General features: G+C 47.2%; 1 non-coding gene across 1 annotated transcript; it reads right to left on the reverse strand.

Moving 5' to 3' along the window:
* Window positions 1–8,939: 8,939 nt before the first annotated feature.
* LOC123832402 lies at window positions 8,940–9,045 on the reverse strand. Its single transcript, XR_006788056.1, has one exon. It is a non-coding gene; the product is annotated as a U6 spliceosomal RNA (small nuclear RNA).
* Window positions 9,046–10,819: the final 1,774 nt, after the last annotated feature.

Below are 10,819 nucleotides of genomic sequence, written 5' to 3' on the forward strand. Positions count from 1 at the left end.
TGAAGCAGGATGTCTTTGTGGTTTTGATTAGCATTTCCCTAGTGACCAATGACATCAAGCATCATTTCATATGCTTATTGGCCAGTTATATATACATCTTTTTGTAGAAATGTCTATTCAAGGGCTTTGCACACTTTAAAATTGGGTTGTCACCTGGCTGGTGCAGCTCAGTGGATTGAGTGTGGGCTGCGAACCAAAGTGTCACAGGTTCGATTCCCAATCAGGGCACATGCCTGGGTTGCAGGCCACGGCCCCCAGTAACCGCACATTGATGTTCCTCTCTCTCTTTCTCCCTCCCTTCCCTCTCTAAAAATAAATAAATAAAATCTTTTTAAAAAATTGGGTTGTCATTTCATTGTGTCATTGTAAGGGTTCTTTCTACATTCTGGATACTGGGCCTTTATGGGATATATAACTTGAAAATCTTTTCTCCCATTCTGTGTGGTGTCTTTTTACTTTCTTGATTGTCTTTTGATGCACATAGATATATAATGTTCATGAAGTCCAACTTACCTATTTTTTCTTTTGTTGCTTGTGATTTTGGTGTCATACCTAAGAGTCTATTGCCAAGTCCAACACTGTAAAGATTTACCTCTATGTTTTCTTCTAGGAGTTTTAGTTTTAGCTCTCACCTTTAGGTTTTTAATCCATTCTCAGTTAATCTTCATGTATGGTGTGAGGTAAGGGTTCGGCTTCATTCTTTTGACTGTGGATATTGTTATCCCAGGAACATTTGTTGAAAGACTACAGTTTCCCCATTGAATGGTATTGACACTCGTAGAAAATCAATTGACTATAGAATTATTCATTTATTTTTGGACTCTCAACTCTATTCCACTGATTTCCATTCCATCCTTATGCCAGTACAATCTTGAATACTGTAGCTATGCAGTAAGTTTCAAAATCAGGAATTGTGAGTCTTCCAATTTTCTTCAAGATTGTTTTGGTTATTTTGGATTGTTTTAGTTTCAGTACAAATTTTAGTATCAGTTTGTCCATTCTGCCAAAATGGCGCTTGGAATTTTGATAGGTATGCTTTGAATCTGTAGATCATCTGGGGAATATTGCCATTTTATAAATATTAAGTCTTCCAATCCATGAACATGAACATAAATATGGAATATATTTCTATTTATTTAGGGGACCTTTAATTTCTTTCAACAATGTTTTATAGTTTTCAGTGTACAAGCTTTATACTTCCTTGGTAAATTCATTCCCAAGTATTTTAGTCTATTTGATGATAGTGTAAATTATCATCAAATTACTTTGAATTATTTTATTTATTTCAGTTTTGGATTGTTTATTGCTTAGTGAAGAGAAACACAATATATTTTTGTATATTTGTTACAGAACAGATGGGGGGGTGAATGATATACTATTACCAAATGGACCCCCTTTCTCCTGGGGTCCCCCTGTTTTAGGTTCACCTCGCCTGCTACCAGGGAATTACAGCTCTCAATGTCAGAGATAAGTGAAAAGGAAGGAACTATTTATTCAAAAGTTATACAAACTTAAAACCAATGACTTAATGTATTCATTGAGATTCCAAAGTCTCTTAGAATACCCACAAATGCATGCAGTCCTTCCTTCCCCACTTTGCCCAATCCGGGGTACTGTATCTCAGGAAAAGAAATAGAAGTCCATGGCTCAGGTAGCCCCCGGTTCTTCTCAGTAATCTGTGCTTGGCTGGCAGGCCTCCCTTGGTTCCCAGCATCATCAGCTGTGCCAACGCCGTGGTCTCTAATTAATTCAAAACCATGTGGCACCTTCTCATGGCCCACCAGCAAGAGTCCCTTCACCCCTTTTCTTCCAGGCAAAGTCTCTCCTTCTGCCTAAGCCACATGGCACAAGGGAGCACCCCAAAGTTGTGTGGTCCCAACCATCCAGCATGGTTGCTGAGCCTGGGTGTAAATCCCAGTGCCAATCTTCCTCTGCAGCCCCATTTCCGACTCCTCCCACAATCAATTACACTTGCCAGCATTCCCATATTTTTCCAATCTTTCTTGGCTGCCATAGTAAGTCTGGGCAAGTGTGGCCCCATGGCGTGGAGCCAATCATCTCCAAGCTCTCATACAAGTGCTGTAACTGTGGGGAGTTGCCTCCCAGTTATATCCTGGGTGGAAGTCACTCCCCCCTGGCTCAAAGCACGGCCACAGTTATTTAACATATCTGTGAAACCAGTTAGAACTTATACATATGTTAAATGACCATGCCTGAGGTTATTTGTAAAGCTGTTGCTATTCAAAACAACTCTCAATGGCCCTGCTCTGTGCGTCCCATCCCCCAGTTCAGACCTGCGGGGGTGAGGACATCCCATATTTTTAATATTTCCTGGACACCCTAGTTCTGGACCCCATTACCAATCCTTCTTTGGGGGGCCCCCTGGCTGCACCCTGTTACATATTGATTTTTATGTACTTCAATTTTGTTGAACTTACTAGTTCTAATAGTTTTTCAGTGGATTCCTTAGAAATTGTTATATACAAGATTATGTCATTTGAGAATAGAGATAGTTTCACTTCTTCCTTTTCAGTATGGATGCCTTTTCTTTCTTTTTCTTGCCAAATTGCTATGACTAGAACCTTCAGGAAAGCGTTGAAGTGGTGAGATAAGACATCTTTGTCTTCTTCCTGGTCTTAGGGTGAAAACATCAGCAGTATTGTTACAAAACAGACGGGGAATGAATGATATACTATTACAAAAGGGACTCCCCCTTTTTCTCCACCCCGGCACCTACTAGGTTCTCCTTGCCTGCCACCAGGGAGAGACGTCTCTCAGTGCCAGAGATTGGTGAAAAGGAAAGGAATTATTTATTTAAAAGTTATACAGACTTAAGAGTAATGACTTAATGTCTTCATTAAAATACTAAAGTTCTTTAGAATACCTACTGACTCATACAGTCTTTCCTTCTCCCTCTGCCCAGTCTGGGGTACCGTATCTCAGGAAAAGAAGTAGAAGTCCGTGATTCAGGTTCCTGGCACCATCAGCTATGTCGCTGCCGTGATCTCCAGTTAATCCAAAACCATGTGGCACCTTCTCATGGCCCACCAGCAAAAGTTTTTTCACCCCTTTTCTTCCAGGCAAAGTCTCTCCTGCTGCCTAAGCCACATGGCAAAAGGGAGCAACCCAAAGCTGCGTGGTCCTGACTCTCGCCAAAGCTGAGTGGTAACAACTTGGCATGGCTGCTGCGCCTGGGTTAAAATCCCAGCGCCAATCTTCCTCTGCAGCCCCATTTCTGACTCCACCTACAACTGGTTACACCTGCCAGCATTCCCGTATCCTTCCAGCTTTACTGGGCTGCCATAGTGAGTCTGGGCAGGAAGAGTCCCATGGCGTGGAGCCAATCATCTCCAAGCTCTCACGCAGGTGCTGTAACCAGGGGGAGTTTCCTCCCAGTTACATCCTGGGTGGAAGTCACTCCCTTCCCCCTGGCTCAAAGCATGGCCACAGCTATTTAACATATCTATGAAACCAGTTAATAGTTATAGATATGTTGAATGACCATGCCAGAGGTTAGCTGCAAAGCTGTTACTGTAAGAAATAAGTCTCAATGGTCCTGCTCCACGTGTCCCATCCCCTAGCTCAGACTTGTAGGGGTGAGGACATCCTATATATATTTTTTCTAATATTTCCTGGACACCCTGAGTTCTGGACCCCATTACAAATCCCTATTTGGGCCCCCCTTTGGCTGCACCCTGTTACAGTATGATGTTAACTTATTTCCACTCTAATCTTTATTATTTCCTTCCTTATGCTAGTTTTGGGGTTAGTTTCTCCTCTGTTTCTAGTTCTTTAAGGGGGCAGGCTAGATTACTGACTTGAGACCTTTCATATATATTTTTAAAAGACTTTATTTAGTTTTAGAGAGAGAGAGAGAGAGAGGAAGGGAGGGACAAAAAGAGGGAGAGAAACATCAATGTGTGGTTGCCTCTCACACACCCCCAACTGAGGACCTAGCCTGAAATCCAGGTATGTGCCCTGACTGGGAATCGAACCAGTGACCCTTTGGTTCACAGGCCAGTGCTCAATCCACTGAGCCACACCAGCCAGGGCAGATCTTTCATATTTTTAATGCAAAGATTTACAGCTATCAACTTCCCTCTGAGCACTGCTTTCACTGCATCTCTTCGTTTCCTTTTTTTTTCTTTTCTTTTCTCTTATTTTCAGGTTGTGATTCACTTGTCTTTGAAAATTATTGCTGTGCTTTCTGTGTTTTTTAAAACCACACTTTATTCATCCATCCGTCAGCTGATAGACATTTGTGCTGTTTCCACTTTGGGACTGTCCTGGACATGTACATATTTACATACAACTTTTTGTGTGGTTATATGTTGTCGGATCTCTTGGGTATATACGTAGGAGTGAACTGCTGGGTCACATGGTGACTTTATGATTAACTTTTGACACTCAAGAATTTAACACTGATATAATGATATTATCTGACATAGATATAGTCACGTTACCCCAATTGTACCAATAGTGCTCCTCATAGCTGGTTTGAAATGGAGCTAAAATTTATAGATGGTGACAATTCCAGATCTTGGTGTGCGTGCCAATGAATTACAAAAACTGTCTACCTCTGTGCTGGCACCACCCCAAACAGGATAGAGAACGTGTTCACTGCGCCTGAAAGTTCCTCATTCCAGCCGCTCCCCACCTCCTTTTGCATCTATTATTATTTTGGTAACGAAAGCTCTGGAGATGGTCACGAAGGACTGGCATTTATTTCAACTGAAGAATTTGCACAACACACTCCCTTCACTTTTCTAACTTGGAGGCAGACTGGGCGGGAGGGGAGATGGTGAACATCTCACTGAGCAGGCCCTGCTCTTCCCCAGACTCCGCCATGTGTTAGCTGTGAACTGCGGGCAGGCCGGTCCTGTCTCTGAGTCTCGGTTTCCTCAAAGGTAAATGAGTCCTTGGTGAACATCGGTTAGGACAATGTATCCGAAGCACTTGGCACCATGTGGGCACCTACCAAACATTCACTCCCTCTCCCTCTCCACCTCTCTCCCCCTTATTGGATTCTCAAAACCACCTTCATGGATCCTCATCATTCACCCAACAAACGCTTACTGAATATCAACTGTGTGTCACGTGCTAAGCCTTGAGGAAGCAATGAGAATTAAAATAGCCACTGCCCCTGCCTGCCTGGAGGTTATGGTCAAGAGGGGAAGAGCGGAGACGGGTGCTAATCACATAACGATAGTAGAGGGAGGTTAGGAAGGCATATCCAGCGCTCCAAGAGGGTATAGTGAAGGCTCTCTTTCTGGGCTGCTGGTCAGGGAGGACAGCTGAGAGGAAGTGACCCTTTAGCTGCAAGCCGAGTAAACAGAACAGAATGAGGCAAGTCTTCTAGGGAACAGAGGAGGGCTGTCCAGGCAGAAGAGGCAGCATGTGCGAATGCCCTGGGGTAGAAGAGAGCGTGGTACGTCCAAGGACTGAAAGGAAGCCCAGGTAGCTACACAGCCAGGGGTCAGATGGGGCTGGAAATGGTGAGAGCTGGGCCTCCGGAGGCCCTTTCAGCCATGGTTAGAAGTCAGATCTTCAGCACAAGAACAGGGTGGAGCCTCGGCTGCTCCTCAGCAGGGGTGGGAACAGCGGCACGACGGGCCAGACGGGCCTCAGAGGAGAGAGCAGCAGCACAGCTGGAGACCCCAGGCCCCGAGGTCACCCTGGTGAGGAACTGGTTGCGTGGAGCAGGATGGTGGTGTGGCGGTACGCTTTCAGAATATAGCCATTCAGGACTTGGAGGTGGTCTGGACACAGGAAGGGAGGGACGAGGAGGACACTCCGGTTTGTGAGCGGTGGGTGAGAGCAGTGCCGGTGAGACAAGGGCTCCCAGAGGGTGGCAGGGCTGAGGGGAGGGGAGGGACTGGGTGCTGTTACCTCCGTTTTGAGTTGCAGAAGCAGGTCCTGTCTGGGCACAGCCGGACAGATGGCTGGACGAGGTGGGGAGGGTCTGCTGCTCCTGAGGAAGCTTCCAGCTCGTGTGTGTGTGTGTGTGTGTGTGTGTGTGTGTGTGTGTGGTGCAGAGTGGGGCTGGTGGGTGGAAATGCTCCATTGCTTAAGAGCTGGGAGCACCCACGCGTGGGTGTTCTGGAAGCAGCTTCGCAGCACATATGGCAAACAGCGAGCACGAAGCCAAGACGCTGTTTCCTGAGAGTGCAAAAATACCCTGGGTGGCAGCCATCCTGCTCACAGCGTGCGGTCCTGGCACACAGTAGGTGCTCAGTAGCTGGTGATCCTCTGCTGAGGCTTGCCCAGCACCTGCAGGCTGGGGGCCATGGAGGTCAGACTTTATCTGCTTCCTCTTACCCACCTCATGGCGACCTCAGATTCATGGGCCGAATTTAGAATAGCAGTCTCTTTCTGAGACAAGAAGGAAAGGGAAGGTGAACTTTTCTGAGTACCTAGCATGTGCCAGGGACTGTGTTAGGCCTTTATACCTTTTGTGAGGATTGAATACTAGACAGACTTGAAGAGTAAATGAATGCCCACTTGAGATTCAGAGAGGGGAATACTTTTGCTTAAGGGCACACAGCCAGCAAGTGGCAGGGGCAAGGTTCCAACGCGCTGCCCAACCCCTCAGCACAGGCCCTTCCCACCGCAGGTAAGACAGGAACTAGGTATCAGAACAAAGAGGTCAAGGTCGGTTCTGAAGCCCCCAGGTATTAGGAATTTGAAGAAGGTGAAAGTGATGCTGATATAATCGCCAACGTTGAATTTCAATTTCCAAAGCACCTCCCCCTCTTGGGGTGGGGGGCTACGATTCTCCAGCTGGGAAAATAATTGCCTCCCATGTGAACACTTGGCAATTGGCTGCAAAAGGTAATTAGCACTAAATGCTGAAAACAGGGAGAGAGCAAACCTTGGCCGAGGGCCCCAGGGAAAGTGGCAACAAATTATTGTTCTTTCAGAATTACAAACACCAACAGGCCGGTTCACGGACTGTACCGGCTTGTCTTCTCCCGAAGACCTGCGCCTCTGCCCTGCTCTCCAGAGCCCTCTGGGTCACACCGGCTGGAGGCTAGTAGGGCGCCTTCCCCTGGTCCCGTCCTGCTTGTGGGACCCCAGGACGCGGTAAGCATTTCAGGACAGTGAAGCTGGGCCCCCATTCTTACTTACAGGCTCCTCCCCCAATAGATTAGCGGTCTGTGGGAGGAGCTGGCCTCTGGGTGGGTCGCTCTCAGCCCCTCAGGGCTTCTGCGGTGCCCAGGGCACCTTTGACCCGAGGGAAGTAGTTACGGAGCAATCCATATGCGTGAGACTTCTGCTAGGTGTTTTGTGGGGAACGGGGGACACTGGCCCATCTCTCTCCCTGGGGGAGTACACAGCGTCACAGAACCCAGTGGGGGAAGCTATTCGGTGCGGTACCAGTTGTGGTCTTAACCTCAAATTACACATCAAGAAGGCTTCCCTGTTTCAATGTTATTTCCGTCGATCTGGGCCAACATATCTTTGACACCGCCCCACCACTTGCCGAAGCCTCTGGCGAGCAACGGATTCAAATTAGAATTCATTTACAGCCATGGTTACCTTCTATTTATGGCAAATGAGATTGGTTTTCCATTTACAATAGTGATTTCATCCTAAAATAAATCTATTGGAGCTTTAAAAAAAAAGGGAAGTGCACCCGCTTGAAGAAGTATGTCAGTACTTCTTTACTTTAGAGGTAAAGGTGCAGTGGGGACATGGGGCACATGCCAGCACCCATCCAGAGTTAAGCAAGAGGAAACACTGCCCCCCGCCCAGTGCCACAGACCCGGAACTGCCTGTGGAACCCCCGTCCCACCTATCTCCAAACGACCCCAGAGAGTACATTTTCCCTTTGGCCTGGGATCAGCTGGCAAAGGAGCTGCTTTCCATAAAGGAGCAATTAACAACTTTGATATTGTTTTCTGTGGAAACTGTTTTCTTCCCTCCCACCCCACCCTCTGGGGAAAAATTAATATAAACAAAACTGCTTGGACTCAGTTAAGAGATGGATGAGTTGAGTGTTGTTTTGCAACTAAGGTCTCAAGATGTTTTAAGGGACGGTGATCTCAAGATGTTTTAAGGGACAGTGATCACGAAACAGCCAAGCCTCCGCCCAGAGAGAGAGAGACAGACAGACAGACAGACAGACAGACACAGCTGCTAACTTGGGACCTGGCTCCTAGCACCACGGCCCACCGTAGGCCTTTGGATGCTGAGCCCAGTGGTGCCCCTCACCCACCTCTTCCTGGATCATCTGAAACATAAACAACATCAAAACCCAAATACATAGCTAACAGTTATGCCAAAATTAAAATTTGTTTCTACTTCTGAATTTTAAGTGTACTGATTGCAAAATTCTGGGTAAGATTGTCAACATGGACTTTTGTTCTTGGGTTTGTTTGGATTTGGGGGTTTCTTCTTCTTCCCTGGTGCCCCAGGCACCTTTTTTAGCCTATTGGTTGCTAAGGGAGGGTGGGAGGGAGTCTGGGCCCTGCCCAGAGACTGTCACTAAGCCCAGGTGCAGAATGCTGATGTGTCACCTGTCAGTCTGACTTCAGCCTTTTAGCCAGCTGGTCAGGAACCTGTCCCATTGCCCGGCATCAGCTGGGTTCTCAGCAAGAAACGATGAGAATTTACTCCACACAAACCCTCTCTGTTGAGGATGTGAAGAGATCAGGAAATACAGGTGGATAATAGCCCAAGAATAAGGAATATCATCACACACCACAGCTATGAGACACCTCATTCCTAGTCCATCAGAGCGGTGCGCGGCCTAAGGCCATGCCTTGTCCTACTCTGTCATCTGATAAATACGGAAATAAAATTTCACTGTTATCGTCGCCTCCTGCAAAGAAGGGACCCGTGTGTGTATAATTTAATTATGCGATTTAATGTAATTTGTTGAAGATTTGCTGGATGAGAGACGAGGATGAAGCCAGGTCTTGGCTGAACTTTGTTTTTTTAATATGGAACACTTCAGGAATTTGCACATCATCCTTGCACAGGGCCACACTAATTGTCTCTGTGTCATTCCAATTTTGGCCTGTGTGCTGCCAAAGCGAGCACTTGGTTGAACTTTTTAGGCATGGCGGGGGAAAGAGAGCTCGGCAGGCAGCACACAAGGCAGATTCTGACCCACCTCCCTCGCAGTGAGTGGTTGCCTGGTCTGCGAACAGCTTCTGTGTCTAAATAAGTGCAGAAGCATGGAGATTGGTACTCGGGAGAAAATATTTTCCTGAAGGTCCCACTCCAGCTCTGCTTTGACATACCAAGACCAGCCCGGGCCTGGAGAAAGCCCCGCTCCACCCTCCACTGCCCTGTCCCCGCTGCCCTCAGGGAAGCGGTGCCCACGCTCTGGGGTTGGTGGCTCTGTAATTGTTTCTACAGGACATTTTGGGCAAGTTGCTCTCTGTTTCTTGCCCCCCCACCCCAGGGGGAGGTCAGATGATATTAGGACAAGGAGGGTATTGTGGTGTCAACCAGCTTTAAAAGTGACCTTAAATGGATGTGATTCTCCTGCAAGCTCTAGGCACACACGGGCACATGCCCATGGGCTTTACGTAGGAGAAATACGGGAGTGGGTTGGTTGTGCCTTCTTTCTCTGGAGAAATAAGAAAGTTGGATTATTTGCCGCTCATTTTAGGGAGAAATAAGGAAGTGAATTTTCATGGGTAGGGTATTTTTGCTAACACAAAACAAAAACTTGGGTGGGGAGAGATTGCGAGGCTGTCACTAGAAATTCCAGGTATCTCCTTGGGTTCAGGAAAGTCAAACTCTGCCGGGACCCTCCGGTGCTGGAAGTGGGAGCTGGGACAAAGGAGACTGGAGCTATTTGCTCAGTGTCCGGGACCACAGGCCGCTCTCACCTCGGTTTCTCTGACGGACTGCTGTGTTCTCCTCTGTCTCAGCTGCCATGTCCAGCTTCCTCGGGCTCCACCTGGCCCCACGTGAGTTCCACACCCAGGAGAATCTGACCTTTCATCTCTCTTGGTCAAAACTGCCCTCCCCTCAGAGCTTCTGAGTTCAGTATCCTGATGGTGGGGGCCAGGCACTGGCTGGACCGGACCCAGTGAGCTGTGTCCAGATGAGTGGAGGTGTGCTGGGATGGCTGTCTAGACCTACAGGTGTAGGAGCAGCAGGCCCTCCAAGTGTGGTAAAGCTGAGTGTGCCCTCTCAGTTTGAGAACCAAGAGTAAAAGTGGTTTATGACAGAAGGAAGTGGGATAATGGCATCTCATCAACTGGGCTGTTCAGTCCCATTCACAGGCCGGTCCCTTCTTTAGGAGCTGCCATGTTGGCACTGCATGACCCCGCCCCCATTTGCAGTTGATTGGAGAAGGAGGGGACATGTGACCCAGCTGGGCCAATCCAATGGACTCTCCTGGGCCCTGGAGCCACAAAGCATTAATGCACTTGCTAGGCAACGCTGGGGAGCCAGATCCCGTTGCAAGGACTGGGAAGAGGAGAAAGTGGGTCTGCAGAGGGAAGAGAATGAAACAAGTGCAGAGAGTGGAAACTCAGAAATAGGAAATGGTGTGGACTGGTCAATGACCTGCTTCTGGTGTCTCTGGAGCCTGGCGACCTCCCAGCCTTTGACTGTTATGGGCAAATTTCTTTTAATAAATTCCTCTTTTCTGTTAGTCCAATAAGGGTGCTTTCTGTTACCTGTAACTGGAATTCTCATCAATACAGATATCTAATAAAATAGTAATAGCAATAGCTAATGTTTATTGAATGTTTATTCTGTGCCATACATTCTTCCAAAGGGTTTATATGGATTATCTTATTTGAACCTTTCAACAACTCTGTGTGGTAGGTGTTATTATTCCCATTCCACATGA

The sequence above is a fragment of the Phyllostomus hastatus genome, unplaced genomic scaffold, assembly GCF_019186645.2.
Source record: "Phyllostomus hastatus isolate PE091 unplaced genomic scaffold, TTU_PhHast_1.1 phas_scaffold_182, whole genome shotgun sequence".
Taxonomy (NCBI): domain Eukaryota; kingdom Metazoa; phylum Chordata; class Mammalia; order Chiroptera; family Phyllostomidae; genus Phyllostomus; species Phyllostomus hastatus.